Genomic DNA, 19648 nt, shown 5'->3' with positions numbered 1-19648 from the left:
GGCCACCTGCGCTGCTGGGTTATTAGAACATTTCATGTCAAAGTGTTTGTGGCGTTGGAGCAAACAGGCCCAATTAACAGGCCTGAAAGCCCCTCTCCAGCCAGCCATCACTAACACTCCAGATAAAATTTGACATCTTCCCCCTCCTCCTCCTGCCCCAAACTCCAATTAGTTTAAATGGTTTTACTGAGGGACCATGGCACTGCTGAAAAGGCAGAGGACTTTGCTTGGATAATCAGCTTAAATACCGGTCCGTTTCCTGCCCTTGCTGCTCCAAACTTCCCGTTTGGGAGACATAAATACTGTTTTTATTTTTAAGTCTTTTTTTTTTTTATCTCCAATTTCCTCCAGTTTTTCTGATGTGCCTTGTACAGGAGTCCATTTCAAAGGGCAGGATGGTAAAGCCTGTAAACTGGATGCAGACGGGAGCTTTTAAGTTCCCTGTTGATTACCTTTATTGGAAGGAAGGGGTAATGAGGGGTTTCACATGGAAAAGGCACTTCTTCTCTGACAGTCAGAAACTGGCAGTAATTAAGAAAAAAATCCACAGTTTCATTTATTTTTATACTTCTTAAACACTCTTGCCTAAATAAGCATTTGGCACCTCCTGCTGTAGCAGCAGATCAATGATTTTTCAAGTTAAAGGATGGTAACAGCTTGTTGCGTGCATTTTAATAAGTATGTTCATCTGAAGACATGCCAAGGTCTGTGTCAGTTGTAGGCTAAGCTTTGAAATGCTGATATTACAAGACCACATATGGACAGAAGTTATTACAGAAGCATCTGTGAATTTGGTAGGCAAATATAGTTCAGTTTCTGCCAGCATTGAATTCTTCCCTGTCATTACTCAAGGGAATTGCCAGCAAGTGGAAGAGAGCTTTGTGGGGTCAGGGTCTTTACTCAGGTGAAAGACTTGAGTGTGTTTAATTTTAGGAGGGTGGGTAATCTGTGGAAACATTCCTATGCTTCCGTGCACACAATTTTATTCCTGCATTCACCAAGAATTTTTTGTCCATCATACCCCTCTTCTTAAACCAATGGGGAAATTCTGTTTTCTAGCAGCGGAGCTTGGGATCAAGGAAACATCCTGCTTTTGAGAGTGTTTGTTTCTTTTAAATGACCAGTATTTCTCTAATTTAACATTCTCTCTTTTTCTTACAGGGCAGTAGCAGTTTGCCTAGAAGATAAACCGCCTTCCAGCCACAATCCCTTACCATGGCTGGCACGGCGTGCTTGGGAAGCAGGTGTGGCGACCTGCACAGATGGCAGCCAGCAGCAAAACCGCAGCTGGACCTGCAGTGGTATGGCACAACAGAGTGAGTGTGCCATCCTCTGCCCAGTTGATATGCCATTCTCAGAAACTCCCTCCCAATCAGCTTAGGGGTCTGTCTGACACTGTCGCATGTTTTAATGCTAGGGGCTGTAAGTGACAGTATGTGCTATTCAGAAAAGTGTTCTTGGACGCTGTGCAGATTTCTAGAGGCAGGTACATGTCACGTGTTAGGAGAGGTTCATCCTCTCCTCAGAGCCCAGGTTAGGAACTGTGTGCCTGTTTTGGGGTTTGCATGCTTACAGGTGAAGCTTGCAGGTGTCTGTGTGCACACAAGCGCGTGTTTGGCAATCTGCTCAGGATCTAACTGAAATCTCCTAAGAAATGTTCAGAAGCCACTCTGATGTTAAGGTGAAGTAGGAAAACCAAGCTTTTTATCCCACCATTGTAACGAGTCAGTCTTTGTTTCAGAAGCAAGGGGCTGGGTTGTTGCTATTCACCATATTAGTTGATTGGGAATGGCATGGGGGTTCCACATCCAGAGTTTCCAAGGTGTTTTGTAATCACAGTGTCTGGACTCAGCTCAGCTCCTACAAGGGCACTAAAATAAATTGGCAGCTGTTTGCAAGACTATTGGATACAGCACTTCCAAAACTAAGCTTAGGTAGCTGAATGGCAGTCAGGCTTTCTTAAACATTAACATGCTAACAGTAACGGTTAAAATGTGATTTTCTCTGGGGGGGAGGTTATTGTACTCTTCACCTCATGTCAGCAAAGCCAGTATTCACTTCCATCTATCCCAACTGGAACTGGATAGTACTTTTTCCTGACTGGATTTAATGGGAAAGACATACTCTGTTCCCAGGTGTTTGATAATTGAGCAATTACTTTTTTTTATATTTTATTGATGTCAGTTTGCACATTTGCTAGCATTTCTTTTTTTAAATGTTATCCTACTGTGCTGCTATTTCTCCAGTGCTGTTTTTCTAGCGTTGTTTAAGGATGAATCATGGACATTATATATGTGTAATGCTTTATATATATACATATATATTTATATAAAAATCTCGGTGGTGGCAGGGAGAGACTTATTCTGTCTGCTCCATCTTTTGTTTTGATCTAGTTGCTATAGAAATACTAAGATCAATTTTGACAGAATAAAATACTACAAATTACATTGTCAGATTACCTCATTACAGAGGGCTGGCACTTTGGATTGCAACATTACTGAAACGAAAAGCGTGAACGCTACAGGAATTTCTGCTCTATGGAAAAATGTTATTTTTGGATTCTTCAGGAAGGCGTGCATATGAAACCACCGGTTCCCTGGTGAGTGACTGGTCCCTGAGACCAGCAGAACTTTTGTCTTATTTTTTGGTTGTGGTAGGTGACATCATATTTGGCCATACATTTACTTTAAGCTGCAACTGGCATCTCACTGACAAAGGCCTTCATGGTTTTTTTCTGTTAAACACTTAGGCAACTGATTTCTTATGGCGAGACTGAAGGATTGAGTCATTTTTCTTCCTTTTTTTGGTGACATTTATTATGTATGTGCCTTTGTATTGATATAACGTTGTACTTGCAATGGTAGGTCTCTGTGCTGCATGGAGATGACCATGACATCTCAAGTTGCTGTGGGTTTCTTTTTCATGCTGATGTAATTTACACGTTCACACGCAGATACGCACCTTGCTTGAAGAATTTTTGCAGTCTGAGTCAGGGAAGTATCTTGTGCTCTAACTGCTGGTAGAGCTTTATTGCTGTGTTAGTAAAAGACAGGTTTAATACTAGGTTTTATTTAGGAAACTGTCTGTGCATTGGTATTATTTGTATACAGGGAGACAATCTGTGTGATTTGGCAAAGGGTTTAGTCATTCTGTTTTTCTTCTAGTCAAGAATATTGCTCTTGCTATATCTAATCTAGAGTTGTAAATTGCAGCAGAGGTACAAATCCAAAACAAACATTTTGAAGAATTTGAATGGAGTAGAGCCCCAATTTCCATTTCAGTACTCTCTCTGTTGTCCAATTTGTTAAACTCAAGTGGTCCCATGTGTGAGTAGCATGACTGCCAGAAGCACTCTCCAGCCATCTGCTTTTTTGGTAAGTCTTTGATTGTTTCTTTGTCCATTTTTCTATCCAAAATTAGAACTAGCAACTCAATTGGTTGATTAATATTGTATTTTTGTAATTTAACATTTCCAGCTCACGGCTAGGAAATGGCAGCAAGGTAGTAAAAAGCACAAGAAATAAAATTCCCTACTGAATTCCAAGTGTTCTATGGAGGAGCTTTTTTACCACGTTGTTTCAGCCTTTCAAGAGTAGCAAGAGAATTGAACAGGAAAAGTTTTACTGGTTTTGGGTAATCTTGAACTGGAAGGAAGAAACATAGCAACCTGTATTAACTTGATGAGCTGTCTTGGAAATGTGAAGAGCTGCCAGGCACTGATAGAGGCATTTGCAATAAAGCTGAGCTTAGAAGCTAGTACTGCATTTAAATCTGAACCAAATCACGCAGTAGAGGAGCAAAGTTAATAAAGCAGAAAGCTGGTTCAGAACCCTATGGGAGAGGCTCTGATCTGTGTCCTACAAGTGGATGGGGCGTGTGGCCAGATTGTCTTGACTGAAGCTTACCTCGAGGTCCTGGGGTTCTTCACCAGGAAGGGCTGAAGTCTGGTCCTGTGCTGGTATCTAGAGCCAGAGGAGGGAGCTGGGGCTGGAGAGGACACTGCGAGATGCTGTGGTACACCTCGGAGTACCAGCTTCTGGCTGGCTGCTCCTCCTAGGTCGGGTTGTCAGAAGGAACCACTAGATCTTGTAGAGGCTGTGGTTCATGTCGACCTGACTTGTGGAGTTTAACACATTGGTGGTGAAGGGAAAGTTGGGTTTAAAGGAGGCAGCCTAGAGGACTCCTGAGATTCAGTGCATCCTGTGGGCAGAATCCTTCTGTGTTCGTGTGGCTTCAAGTTTTCGGCTTCAGTTCACAAGTGGCATCACTTGACAGAACGGAAAAGGTTCTAGACATTTAATTAAGAAATTCTCCTGGACAAATGAGCACTGCAAGACAAGCAGAAGGCAAATGAGAACTCTAGATTATTGTCCTTGTATTTGCTGCATTTAACTACCTAATGCATGTCGTGGTGCTTTTGGATCTGAGCATGCCAGGTCTGTTCTAGATGGAAGCCAGTGAAGATGGTAATGGATGGGCCCTGTAATGCAGGCTGGGCCAGGGAGATTGCATGATAAAGAATAACATATTATTTGCTTGTATGGTGGGGTTTTTTTTACCTTTTAATATAAATTGCATCAGAATTTTGGTCTGATCAGCAGCATCTTGTGAAAGTGCAACAGGTTTGCAGGATGATGATTGAAATCTCATGTGCCACATGCAGAGGTTTGGTGTTTCCAGCAGCTGCTTTGAACTGCAGTGCTGACAGGGTGAGAAAGAGGAGGGCTTGCTTTTTGGTGCAGGCTCACGTTGTAAAATGTGCCATGTTCAGATGTTACTGTTGGGGAGAACGGCTGGTCCCCTGACACAGCCTCTCAGTCCATTTGTTCATCCTTGTCATTTCTCTGTGTAGACAAAGGGAAAATATTTCTTTCGGATCATAAAGGGCTCTGGAAACTTGACTCCCTTTGCATTTCAAGAATTGCTCTCCGATTGTGTAGGAGACATTGGTTTTCGTGGCATTATTATGCAGAAAATGAGAATTTCACAAAACTCTGGTGCTTTCAGGGATGCTGTGGAGGGTGGGCTGCTCCGACTTGGTATATCTGGCTGGTCTGCATCTCTTGATTTGCAGGCTGCTAATGGCTCGCAGTGCTCAGAGCTGTCAGAATGGAGAAAAGGCAGGCACTGTTTCCAAATATACAAATGCTCAACACATAAAAAATATTTTTGTTTTAAATTATAATAGAGGAAGGGGGGAAGAGGAAAGGGGAGTAATTTGCAAGTGGGGATGTGGTGGGAGCCAGCCAGGCTGGGGTTTGGTAATATCTGAACTAGGCTGCTGAAAAATGTTCTAAATCTGTCGGAAGGTCCTGACAGCTCAACTCTGCCCAGTTTAAGTTAGTGGTGATGGGATTGGGCCCTCTATTACGTTTTTATGTGCTGATATAAATTACTTTCCCATATTTCCAAAGACATTAATGAATCTTTTCAAAGCACATTGTGAAATCATTGTGTGTGTTACTTAAACTACTTATCCATATGTACCACTTATCCATATGATAGGTTAATACAATATATGGGTTTTTTTCTTTTGTTTTGCTTTTGCAAAAAAACCTGGCAAACTAAAAACTCTTTCTTCCCTTCCCCACTTTGATTTTCTCCAGGTAAAATGATGGCAGATGTACTCACCTCAGGTTCATACAACATATTGCTTACTGGAAGAACAAATTTAGCTCCCTGCCCTTTTACTGTAAACTTGGTTTTGTTCTTTATGTATTTGTAATTTCCTTTAAACCATTTATAAACAGGCTAGAAATACCGTTACATGCCATCTGACTCTATTAATAATCAGAGCTCTTTATATGGGTTCTTTAGGAATCTGTCAAGTAGGAACAAACTGTATGGTAAACAAACATCTCCAAACTCTTCCTGCTGCACAAATACTCACTGCGTTGTTTTGTTATTCCTTAGAGCATTCTGCCTTTACTTAGAGTGTGACAGTCAGGGATTTAACTGCTAATTGTTATTTCCAGGAAGAATATTTTGTTTTATTACTCTAGGGTACAAAAAGAGTCATTTTTGCAAGAATATTCATGTTCCATTAAAAAAATGAAAAGTGTCATTGGAAAATTGTCAGAGTTGGGTTTCTGATGACAGAGCCAGAAGGCTGCTGTCTGGTTTGCCTGCTCGCTTCAGTGATTCAGCAGCAGAGCCAAGACAGTGATTCACTGACACCGGACTTGATGACCTCCAGAGGTCCCTTTACACCTAAATTATTTTGTGATCCCATGAAATTGGAAGGTTCCCCTCACTTTCCTCCTCGTGTCTGCATACGCCCACCGCATCCCTTGTGCTGTCTGGGCAGATTCAACTCACTACACCTGCAGAAAACTAACCTGGGGAAAAAAAAAAAGGATTTCCTGTGCAGTTAGCAGGTCAAGTGTGCTCAGTGAAGGTCTGATCAATGTTGAAACCAGCATAAAGGAGGGGACAGGATTGTGTGATGGGGAACAGTGCTGGAAAAGAGAAAGGAGAGAAAGTTGTGGGACAGACCTTTGGCAGCGTGGAGCTGTTAGACCAGTTCAGCTGTGTTACTGTTCTTACCTCCACATGGGTTTGGTTCTGCCCGTGGCAGTTTACATCTCTCACTGTTCCAATGCAGGGATGGATGGAGATTGACCTTTTCCAGGTCGCGGTCTCCCTCTTTATTTCATTATTCAGTTTTCACCTGATGTGAACATACCCATGTATGAGCTTGTCAATCACAGCAACAGCAAGCGTGAACTTCACTAGATTGGCTCGCCCTGGCTCAAGGAAGCAAGCGGCTGTGCAGGGTGCCGTTCTGTGGTTTCAGCGGTGAAGCTGGTTTAAAAAGTTCGTGGCTACTCACTTCCATCCTCAGAACACTGCAATTTGCTGCTTCCTCAGGCTGCAGCTCATCCCCTCCCTCTCATCAGTGCTGGTGCTCATATGACCCCCCCGAGCTGATTAACTTCTTCCCTCCTGGTTAGTTTTCAACCAGTTTATTGAGCTGAAGCGGTTCACTGCTGGGTCAGACAAGTACAGGAGCCAGCAGCACTGGAGGAAAGGATGAGACCATGGCTGAGGTGGCAGCTGGTTTAACTGCACCATCCCGTGTTCCACTGCCTTTATTTGCGAGGCTGTCGTGTAGAGTAGATCACGGTATGCTCTCTGCTCAGAATAGCTCCCTGCTCTCTTTTGATTGCTGAGAAGTTTATTTCATTTGCAGTGCGCTCTTTTACATCATTGCATCGGTGATAAATTGTAGTGAAGAGGCAGCCAAGGGCTAGGAATTTCTGAAAGCAATGTGTTTTAGGACTCTTCCACTGAAGTGATCCCGTCTGCCTCTGCGTTTGCTGGTGATGATGCTGCTTCTTTCTGTAGCTGTAAGAATACAAGGGAGGATTTTTCAAACCATTGCCTATAGGCTTGACCATCCTCCAGTGGCTGAAAATGAAATACTACTCAGAGCATCAAGAAGATGAAAATTTGATCTATGCTTGTCATGGCTGAAAACAGCCCCATAGTGTCCTTCTGTCTTTCCAGAGGTGGACTGACTCTTATAACCCAAGGTGATAGAATAACCTAGAGAGGTTTTTGCTGCATGGGTGGTAAGGAAAGGCAAGTGGAGAAATATTGAAAAACATGAATTTTCAGTGTGGAAGGGCAGACCTTGGGAGGAATTGCGTGTGCAAGTGACAGACCTTTAGCTCAGATTGTGAATTACTTTTCATTTTGGTAAGCAGTTGCTCACATGAGGTCTTAACTAATCCTCTCCTGAGTGTAGCCACTTACCAGTAAAACCTAATTACTCGCTACAGAGAGTGCATGTTTTCTGCTTTGGTTTTGAACGTGGTAGCTTACTGGAAACTTGCAAAGTAGACCTCTCTTGTAAGGAAGAAATAGAGTTTAACTTTACAAATGTTCTTTAGAAATTCTAGTTTCTAATACTTGTTGCATGTATATAACAATTCAGAATTAAGATGTGAACCAAGAGACCCCTAACATCCTTTTTGAGCTCAGATGTTGTTGATAATAGTATTTTTTCTGAATTCTAGCTTGGCCCATTAAGAGGTAAGGTGGATTTCAGGCAGAGAGCTGGCTGTTCCCTGCCTTACACCTCGCGCTATCTTTGCATTCTGGTGGAAACCACTGCCAGATCTCCACCTCAGGAAAGCCACAGTTATCACTTGTATATCAGCTGGGAAAAAGCTCTTTGGGCTCCAGTAGGATGAGAGCTGTAGAAAGAAAGAAGTAAGAAATCACTGATGAACTTATTTCTGCGAACACTGACAAATTTTTTCATTCACCCCGCAGGATAAATACACTGGGTTAAAGGTTTGAAATGTGCAGTTAATAGCTGACTGAGAGCAAGGGGTGGTGGTGGTATTTGAGACATTAATGTGTTTATTGTCTATGTTTGCTTTGGGCCCATAAGCAGCAGATAACTTTTAAAAAAAGGGAAAAAAAAGGAATTAATATTTTCATTTATGCATAATTCTGGATATCTCCTTGGACAGAAAGATGGAAAGTTCCTGAATGCTGTTGCAACATCTGACTGCCTTGTGACAACACTGCAGAGTAGGTTGGTGTCACAAAAGAAATGATGTCGAAGGAATGAAGGGGTTCAGAAGTGCAGTGATGAACATGCCTTTAATGCTTTCTTCCCTCTAAATGTGAAATTCAGGCACCCACTTTTCTACTTGGTTACGTGCTGATCAGTGATAACCTTCCCATGAACTGTCCTGGGCCTTATGCTTTCACCTGTTAAAATAAATGACATTTATTAAAAACCAGTAACAATAACACCAAAACCACATTGTTTTAGGACATAAATCTACCACTTCAATCGCATGAGCCTGTCAGTGAATTTCTGACACCGAGTTATGTTATTTAATGAGTGCTATTAGGTAGTTCTGTCACTTAATAGGATTGAGGGTTGGAAATGCCATGTAATATCACTTCACTGGAGAAAATATCAACAAACAGCCCTCACTAAAAACCCCACGTCCCCTTTGATGTCGGTAAGACCTGCTGTCACTTCAGAAAGGAACCCGCTGGGGCTGTTTTCACAGGGCTACAGCTGCCATTTTAGAAGAGGCAACAGTTATTCTTGGCAATTTTACATTAAGGGCACCCAAAAAAAAACCTTCTCCCACCATCTGACCAAGAGTGGAGAAACACAGAATAGTTATGGCAAAAGGCCCTTTGCAGGGTTATGTCCATAAAACATCATCTAGCTCAAGGAAAGTGGAATGTAGACCCTGCACATGGGAAAAACGCTAATGGCCCGTAATGTTGTGTGTTGTCCTTTGTACTCGGGTATTGCCTAAAATCCCGAGTCAAGTTCTGGGCTACCTTATGTACCATACAATTAGTGAGAGCTGGTTTTTGTCCTGAAGAATTGTTGGTGGTCATGCAGTCATCTGTGTCTCCAGGTGTCTCTCTGGTCTGTGTTTCTTGAATTTTGAATTTTGCTTGGGTTAAGAGAACAAGGAAAGGGTTAAGATACATAGGATGCAATCAGTAACTTCTGGCGCCTGTGTGCAACGGCAAATAAATTCCCAAATCGTTTGGACTAAGAGCAGCTATAACAGTATATCCAAATCACTTGCACTGGTTTGCTTCTGTTAAATCTACCAAAGTAGTGCATAAAACGAAAAATTCTGGATAGGTGGTGAAAAATGTACAATAAAATACCAATTACAACAAAGCCTTTTAAAAACATTTCTATTGACAGCTAGATAGGTAGATTGCATGTCAGTGTATTGTAAGTGCCACGCGTGTGTACCTAAAGACACGGTGAATTCCAGAAGTGACGTACGGCTCCCTTGAAGTCCCTGACAGACGTCCCTCTCACTTCGGAGCAGTCAGGGTTTAATCAGAAATCCCACTGAGCCCATTTCAGGCTAGATAGGCTTTATACAGTGGGAAGGAAAAAGCCACGTGCAATGTATTTGGTTTTATAAAGAGATCTGTAAGCTCTGTAGTAGATGTTCTTCAGTCCCAGGACATACTTACGGGGTTAAGATACAACTTTTTCCTGTAACAAATCAGATTTGTCATTACTTGAATAAGTGCTGAGAGAGACGTAGGGAGAAGTTAAATCCTCTGCATACCTTGATGACATAATACCAATGACAATGCTGTAAAAGTGAGTTAGGCTGCGATAGCCATATTTCTTTCCTCATGCCAACTTTTTTCCAAAGCCTGTGGCAGATTTTGGCAATAAAACTGGATCTAGAGATTGAGAGTCTTTCTGAGACCCTTTTTGCATTCAATTTTAGATGCTTAAGTTTTGCAGATAATTGTGTGTGGTTTTTTAATTCAAATTGTTGTGTGGCTGTTAATTATTACGTCTGCAGTTCACGGTGTTTCCAAGTGGGATCTGTGACTTGAGAAGAAAGTGGGTTACGCAAAAAATGGCTTTGGCTTTGGCAAGAATATTGAAAGGCGTGTGCCCTATTGCATTTGAAGACCCTGAAGCTGCATTAAACTTGTCCTGTGGGTCACAATGCTCTATGAATGTAGGGAAGGAGAGTGAAATCCCAGGGTTTGAATCCTTAGTATAAGTGTGGGTCTTTTTTTGGGCTTTGACAGTGGGATCCAAATAGAAAGCACCCAGCAAATCTTAGTGAAGTCCTACTGGGATAGGGCGTTTTTGGAATAATCCAAACGTGACTTGGGCCAACCTTTTCTGTTCAGAAAGCTGCCTAGGTCACTGGTTTAAAACAGAGCACTGTTTAGGGATTTTCTGTGGCAAGAAGTGCCGTGTCGCATCTCAGTGTGCAGTTGTTGCAGCGTTATGCTTAAATAGCTCCACTGAGGGGATCCCCAGATTAAACATACGCCTGTGCCCTTTGAGTTATTTCTGCATTCATGGAAATCTTGAGGGCAAACAGTTTCCCATTGGTTGGATGCTTAGACACAGAATAAGATGCAGAAATAAGCAAAGGGTGATGCTTTGCATTTGTCTCGGCAGAGGCTGCCCTGCTGGACTGACAGTTATCACCTTGCTGTGCTTGCCTAGGAACCGCCAGCACAAAAACTGCTGCTTCCTTAGGCAGTGGCCATTCATATCTTGACACTTGTTTTGGTTCTTTCACGTGAGGAAGCATTCAGCCTGTCCAGTAAAACAAAAACCCTGCCATGCAAGAGCTCACCCTGACCGGATCACCTTGATAAAACCACGCTTGATATGATTTCAGTTCTGAAATACATTTTAATAATGAGATGAGATTTAAGCATCCTTTGTTAAATGTCACCCTCGTACATCAGAGGCTTTGCCCATCGCATCCATGCCCGCACAGCGTGTGCGTAGAGCTAGATGTGCGAGGCAGGGATCGTCTGTGGGAAAGGCACGAGGGGGAGCCGTCCATCAGCGAGTGGCAGCATCGCCCAACCGTGCCTGCCTGCGTGTCTGAACGCTGCCGAGGCTTTATTCCCTGCCTCCTTCTGCTATTCATGAGATTTAAATGGGATTTTTGAAAGTGTGGCGTGAGTTGATGAAGCAGAGGGGACCAACAGGAATTTGGGAGAAGGGAATATAGGCGTATTCTATTTCTTAAGTGAATGAACAAAAGCTGTAGAACCAAGCACTCCTGAACACTAACAATTGTTTTCTTTTGAATCCCTGAATTTCCTATGTTACGCCATTTCTCTTTTCAAGTTGCCTCTTTCTTAAAAAGACATATGGCTTTGGAAAAGTAATAAAATGCCCAGAGTGTCAAATATACTTCTGCTCCCCCGCTCCCCCTGGTACCTCCATGAAAACTCACTGCACATATTGCACCGAGGAGAATGTCAACACCACAACGGGGTCTGTCTGGTGTCTTCAGCCTGCAGACCGTGGTAGCCAGTGTGTGCGTTGGGCACGGGAGGAACGTGCTCTGCTCAGATAAATGCACCCAGAACTCATTTAAAGCTCTGTAGATTTCTCAGCTACAGTGAAACTAGGACAGTCTGACAAGCAATGGAATAGATGCGGTTTGTGGTGGTGTGTCGAGAAGGTGTTCAGAAAAGCAAGCGGGGAAGCTGTTGTGTGATCACTTCATCCTGAAATAAGTGTCAGCTGTCAGCAAAAGGGAAATCCCATCCCTCTCTCTTCTAGCCCCAGATGTTTGTTCCTGCTGCGTCCCCTGCTCCAGCTCTAGTCTTCATGTCAATGACCTGGATCAGAAAACTGATCCAGCTAAAAACTAGCCAGAGGATTAAAAAATAAATAAATACAAGATCGCCAACTTGGACTTAGGCCAGGCTGAAGTGCCTCTGCAGTTTGCAGCTTGTAGGAGTAAAAGTCAGGACAGGGCTGTTAAAATGTGCCCATAAAGATCTCAGAGGGAGTCATGCTAAGAAATGAATCATGGGAAGCTGAAAAGCTGACTTCTTTCCCCAAAAGAATCTACTCCCTGCATCAGTAACGTTGCCAAGGCGAATGTCTGAAGTCTGCGTGTGCAGCCGTTCCCTGGTGCAGTTCCTTCTATGTGGGAGCTTCTCCCTGCTTCAGTGGATTAGCATTTTTTTCCATGGGCACAGGCTAGGAGAGACAGGTTTCTTTACATTCTACTGTATCTGCATGAGAACAGCCTTCAGGAATAACGCCGAGACACCACAGACTTCATATGTAACAGCTTTGGTGTGGGAACCTTGATCAACTGCTCTTTAAGGTTTTGGCTGGCTTCCCAGTTTGCTGGTGTTTCAGTTCTTGGGATGTCCTTGCACTGAAGTTGGAGGCAATTTATAGCTTGTGTGTTGGGAAACAGCATTCGTGTAAATGGTTTTTCCTAGATAACCGGGAAATTTGGAGTCTTCTGGGACTTTTGAGTGGAAGGACTTTAGATATTTATTTTTCCTTTTGAAGCAACAAGGCAATGTTCCCACTACTTGTATCCTAAGCAGGAATCATTAATGCTTTGGAAGACTTTTGTTGCAGACATTCTATATAAGAGAAACAAAAAAAAGAGTTTGATCTTCCATCTCATCCCAAACACCCCTAAGCGAGTGTATTAACAGACTGCTTTTGATTTGAAGAGATACGTGACTGATCTTTTTAGTTGTTCTGTAGGACAGAGGTTCTGGCTACTCAAACTGCAGCGCTGCTTCCAGATGCCGACATGCGGTATCGATGACTGGTAGTGAGAGACCCCAAGCAGAGAAGAACTTTTCGTAAGAGCAGAGCTGTTAGCATGAGACTCCTGGGTCCGTTCCAGTCGGCCTGCGTGATATTTCCTCTGGAGTTTCAATCGGATTAGATATTCATCTTCTCTTCCTGTTCCAAACTGTTGTTTAGTGTTGATGTGTCCTCTTAAACCGGTGCCAAGTTACAGCCCTGTGGTGGTGAAGCCAGACCTACATGTAGGCTAGGATTTTTTTGGAGAAATTTAACCCTTTGTTCCCATTGAAATCTGTGGGATGTATGCACCTAGATCTCTTAAATGGCTCTGAAAATTGCAGCACTGCAGCAGCCGAAAGGAGCCCGCGGCAGCTCCGAACCTGCTTCCAGCCTGTTCCCCTCTGCCAGGTGCAGAGTATTTATCCTCTCTTTGGGAATGCCTGCGATAAGCACACTTGCGCTGATGTTTCTGAGGTTGTTCAAAGTGAGATGCAAGAAATAAGAACCTGCCTTGCTGCTTTTGCTGCAGGGGAGATGAGGAGGGGGTCTCTCCCAGCCCCTCTGCACAGCCCGGTGCGAAGCAGGGACCTGCCCCATCCCTGCCCAGGTTAGAGTCACACCTGGGGACAGACAGACACCGACCTGCACCCGTGCCGGAGCTGCGGGGGCCAGCACGGTCTATCTCCATCTGAACAACCTTGGTGATACCTGTGATTTCCTTTGCTAGAGAGAGGAACTGGAGCCTGCCCTTGGTTCCCTGGTTGTCCTCACAGTCTGGAGCTTTGCCTTCTAAAATGGGCCGTACCCTTCAATTTTTCCAGGTTGTTGGCTGCCCTTTATACCAGGATAGCTGTTCCAGCTCTTCTTTTGGCTCCCTTTCGAAGGGAGCATGACTGAAGGAAAGTCACTACACTGGTCAATGAGTGCAAAGTGCTGCAGAGAAATTGTAACACCACGGTATTTGCAGATAAAATGAGCAAAAGAACACGGAATTGTTGTCCTGGGTCCGCCCAGAGGTCTGTCTCGTCCAGCAGTCTGGAAGGAACTGAAGACACGCACAGACTTGCTGCTTTTGCAAGGCACATAAATTCTCAGGTCTCAGAGACAATCCTATGGCAAATATTCTGAATATTCAGCACATTCTGGATATCGTTCAGATATTCTTGAGAAGGCCAGTTATACTCTGCAAGCCAAATCTCCTTTATCCTGAATACAGGCAGGAAAAGGTTAGGCACAGCTCTGGTTATTCCAATGCTTTTGTTACTTGCAGTCCTTATGAACTGTCCTGAATGCCACGAGATATTCCACCGAGACTTTGTGCCCTTCTGAACAGGTTAGGGATAAATTCAGGAAGTGCTAAGAGAGGCAAAAATCCAAATACTGTATTAACAAAACTTAATATTAAAAGTTATAATGCAAAATTATTTAGCTTACATGCTTTTGCTAGGTCACCATATACATGACTGGGTATATAATGACTGAATATAAACCTAGGGCATATGGGATGTGGGTTAATTTTTCTCTGGAAATGTAAGTGGCAAAAGTGTTTCACAAATGGCTATTGTTTTCTAAAAGCCCGGGTTTCTTGTGCTGTTTTTTTGTTGGTTTTTTTTTTGGTTTTTTTTTTTTTTAAATCCCTGGAGATACAATGTATACATAGACCACACTTGGTTATCCACATAGATTTCATTTATTTGTGTTTGCCTGCTTAGCACAAACTCATTACTTGCCAGTAAAGTCCTCTGTTGACACAAAAAGACACTGGGGAAATATAAATTTTTTTACAATAAAGTCTTGTATTCATATGAAATGTTTCTCATTGGTAAAACAAAATAAAGAACCCAGAAACGCCAGCGTGCAGAAGGTCACAGCTTCTCATGCAGTCCATGTGCCATAGCACAGGGGACCGTACAGCCCCATCATGAGAAACTTCATACATTTTAACAATGTAATGACAGGACCGATGGCTTGATGACTTCAAAAAACTTTTAAAAATCATTGTCTGAGAGTGCGAGGATGAATAACTCTAATAAGCTGTGAAATGTATTTACCTTTAGAACAATAGGTTTTGTTCCTTTAAGTTGAAGCCTTTGATTCTCTGCTGATTTCCAAGGCGGAGAGCTGTGCTGACTTGAGCCTTCACTTTTGCAGGCTGTGAATGAGACTGGAAAAAAAAAGCCATTCAGAAGGAAGTCCTCTGTCTCAGAGGGTTTTTCTCGGCGTTGGACTGTTGTCACTTGTATGTGAGCTGTGCCTAGCCTGAAGATACAGCGTTAACTCAGCTGCTGCCTCTAAAGCTTTGAATCTCTCAGGAGAATTAAAAACAGTAAAGAAGAGATGGGTCTTTCCCTCCCTCTTCTTCTCCCTTGAGTCTGTGGCTGATAGGTTAAATGGTTCCTCCTATCCTTGAACATCCTTTTCCAACTGTCCTCAAAGCCAGAATAAACGCTGCCCTTTTAGCATCATTTGGGAAGTGTACCCCCAAAACAGATTAGATTCTGGCAGCAATTAAACATCATTTCAGTTCAAATCCCTTTTTTGAGTGTGAACCAGCTATTCCAGCTCAGAGGGGAGTACCGGAGTGCTGAGGAGGACGTGAGGAGTATTTGGTGACCGATGCCCAAGTTCATCACCCCTCTCCGCCGACCAAGGCTCTGCCTCTAACGCAGAGGATTAGGAGGATCCACATGTGATACAGCACACACACTGTTCTGGAGCTCAGCGCGCTCCTCGCTGCTGAGTTTACAGGGAAGAAAGGCGCTGCATGCCAACATTACATAAATTCTGCTGGTTTCCTGTAGACTGACCCTCGTCTTCACTAGGTGTGATTACCTCACGCCCACCTCTGCACCTGGGGGGAACACAAGGCCAACAAACAGCCAGGCCGGGCCAGGAGAAAGCTTCCAGGCTCCTGAAATCACTCTGCTCCTTCAGTGAAACTGTGCGTGGGTTCGGGGTGGGGGCACGCGTGGTGTTTGGAGGTCTGTTTATTGTGTGGGTCAGCCTCTAGCACTGACCAAAATGGGCTCTGATGGCTGAAAGGGGCCGAGGTGTGTGGCACAGCGGGGTTCTGAGCCATTGCGGGTGTCCCAGCTGCTCCGGGACAAACAGACGCAGTGGAAACCTCCTGTTTTGCTGCGATGGCTCTGTTAAGAGCTGCTGAGGTGATGCACGGGCTCCGCTTCCTTCTCACATCTCCGTCGGCACATGGGGAGTCCTGTTCACAGGGGGAGACGAGACGTGAGGTTTTCTTCAATGAAGGGTGGCAGATGCTGGTGGAGAATAACAACCAAGTCACGAAAACTTCTTTAGTTACAAGAGGTGCCTTTTCAGCCCAAACAGCTTTTTTTCACAGGCAGTTTTAGATTGCATTAAAATTTGTTTTTGTAAATTAAAGCTTGATAGATTATCTTTTTAAATCAAAATAACTTTTCAAGGAAAACAAGAACCCATTTACCTTCCATTAAATAGAACTTCCTGCCTTCCTCAGCTGTCCTGAGAGCTTGACGGCAAAGGCGTGACCACTCTTTATATGGAATAGAAAGGTGATCTGTAATAAGGACCACTGTGTTTCCATTTTTATCTGCTCCATTTTTGCAAGATTTCATGGGCTGAGCAATGTCAGAGGCAGCAAGAAATCAGGTCAGGCCACAAGACTTGCTGTCTTTTGGGCAGGTGCTACAAGGCTGTCTTTGAAAGGACCAAAATACCCCAAGTGTATCCATAGGGCCCTAAATCCAGGTGGCGTATTTCTCCGGAGCCTTGCAGCTCGCCCAGCCCCTCTCTGGTGGTGTCTGGAGGTTGCGTGGGCTCTCCACACTCATGACACCGGTTCTGTAACGCTCTGCATGTTTGGACGCTGGTTTCCTAAGGAAAAGTTGTTTTTCACGGTCTCGTCTGTTTGTTTGCATATCTGTCTCCCAGCTTAAAAGCTGAAGCTGCTCACCAAACAGAGTTTAACTCTCCCCAGGTTTTGTGATACAAAGACGCTGCTCTGACGAGGGAGACACCAGAAATGTTTTGGCTATGACGTGGTCTCACACCTTCTAGACACCCAAGAATCCACATGTGAGTGAGACATTGTAATATCCCGACCGCAGGCTGTGTCATAAAGCAAAACCCATCCAAGTTTCCCTCGTTCCAGTGTTCATGAACTACTGGTTTGACTTTCACCCGTCTGCCTTCCCGGTTATTGCTCCTCAACACTTTTTGCCACACCCTCCTTCTCTATACTCTTTTCAATCCTTCCTGGAAATATATGTAAGTCATTAATTAAATCAGTTAATGGGAGCATCAAGATAGTTCCAGGATGTAATGAGTGCTCCTATTTCTGTGACCGTTGTCCTGCCCTCCCCAGTCCCCACCCACCTCTTCCCTTTGTGCTCCTCTGCCTGTTGGATCATGTCTCCATGGCACATTACCATTTCAAGGCAAAGACCGTGCCATTGTTTTCTCAGAACCACCCAGGAAAACTAGGGGAGCTCAAGGAATAATAACTATTCTTAATAGTGTGGTAGAGGGTGGAATTTGGCTGCTGGATCCTTTTTGCATGGAGGGCTTTTATGCTGGGATGTGTTGCCCCTGGAAAACACAGAGCAGATGGACTTTTCCTCAATTTTTAATGTTCTTGATCCTGAAAATATTTTTAAGTCAATGTAGCTTGAAAATCTCAGCTGAAGTGAACTCCTGTCTCCATGGCAAGTACATTTGTCCCGAGCTGGATCTGCCAGGAGGCTAACTCAACCAGTGTTTGGAGGAGCAGCACCACGGGAAGTCCTGGCCCAAGAACTGCGAAATGATGATTATTCAGAACAAGTGCATTTTCTTGCTAACACACTGCTTGAAGATAAGTGAGAATGAGGGAGACTGAGTGAGTTGAGACAGGAGCAGAACTGTCTGTGTATGTACCACTGTTCCTCAACCTCAAGTCTTGCCTACCCTGGCAAACAAGAATTTTTTTACATAATTGACTTAATGAGCCCGATCGAACTAGGGATTGTGCAATAAACTCAATATGTAAGCTTTCTTCTAGAAGAATGAAGCTGTATACATTTACTTGGGTAACAGCTTTTCTTTAGTCACCTGCCAAACACTTGACTTGTTTTATATCGTGACTTGATAAAGAAATTACATCATTAATACAATAATAACAAATCATTTCTATGTAAATCAGCAGACCTTCTACCTGGATCATTTTAATAATTGCCCTCCAGCTCATTTTTTCTTTCAAACAGCATCTTCACATCCAATAGTAACTATTCATTCATAAATTTCTGATTGTTTTGGACTTGATAAAGGAAACAAAAAGAGCAGGAGCTTCAGAATCTAAACAAATCAATTACTGTGTTGCCTTTTATCAGATTCTTGAAGCCTTGTTTAATGTTTATCATGTTAATGGTTATTTTTCCCGAGTTTTTGAAGTCTAGAATACAAAGTACTCTTTTGTCATGGTTACCATTTTGCAATACCCAAAATATTTTATCCTTTCTATAGAAAAGCAACAACTCTGACTGTTCAAGTCATCTCTTCATTAAGAGACAAGGTTTGCAGGAGCATCTGAAGTCAGATGAAATCGGACTGCAGCTCCTACATCCATGGGGGGAATTTTCTATCAACTGGGACTGGAACTGAGCCTTTCAACCTCTTTTCCCGGCTATGCCTTTAAGTCACTGTCTGGCTCTTGTAATTTAATTAACATTTTAGCACTTGCCTGCAAAACAAGGATGATTATTTTATCCTCACAAAGGAGTGTTAAGAAGCTTAATTAAACCGTGCCTTTAAAATGCTTTCCTTAATGCACTGCAGAAGATTAGTGTATTAATGTATATCACATGCATTACATATAGGCAGCTTTATACCACGAGCATTAAGTGAATGTGTACTTTGGAAAAGGCCTTTGTGTGCGTCTCCACTCATGGCAGTATTTTATGTCAACTCACTTCTTTGAGTCAGAAACTTAAATGCAGTAATTAATATCTTTCTGTGCCTGAAAGCCAAAGCTCCACAATTAACAATAATATGCAGGTGATAATTAAGCTTGTTCTATATCCTGTGTCTAGCAGCTGATAATATGGACAATCCGAGCTGCCTGGCCATAGCTGGTATTTTAGGGAAGGGCAGCGAGGAAGCTAAGATTGTTTAAAAAAAATATGATGTTGCAGTCATCTGAAAAGTACCTATGATAGATGGGGAAAAAATGCTTCATTCTTCCATAACCGAGTCTGTCGAATGGTTCCCTATGATCAACATAACACATGTCAAAAACTGAGTTTACGTGGACCAAGACTTGGCAGGTTTTACTGCCAAAGCATCAGCCATCCAGTGATGTGAAGAGCTGGCAAGGTGCTCGGGCTAGCAAGGCAGCCCACACTTACGTGATAATTTATGGCTACCTGTAATCTCCTCTAAATAGAAACCATTCATATTCTCACTGGGGAAGCTAGAAATGACCAGACAACTTGAGTTCAGCCAAACCAAGACTTCATATAACTTTACAAAAGACAAATGCTCTCTGGTACTGACATTAACAATGGTATGGGCTCTTAGAAAGTGTTCGCTTTTAGGTTTTATTTA

Source organism: Pterocles gutturalis, unplaced genomic scaffold, assembly GCF_000699245.1.
Source record: "Pterocles gutturalis isolate BGI_N339 unplaced genomic scaffold, ASM69924v1 scaffold39501, whole genome shotgun sequence".
In the NCBI taxonomy this organism is placed as follows: Eukaryota; Metazoa; Chordata; class Aves; order Pterocliformes; family Pteroclidae; genus Pterocles; species Pterocles gutturalis.
This window is presented reverse-complemented; position numbering follows the sequence as displayed.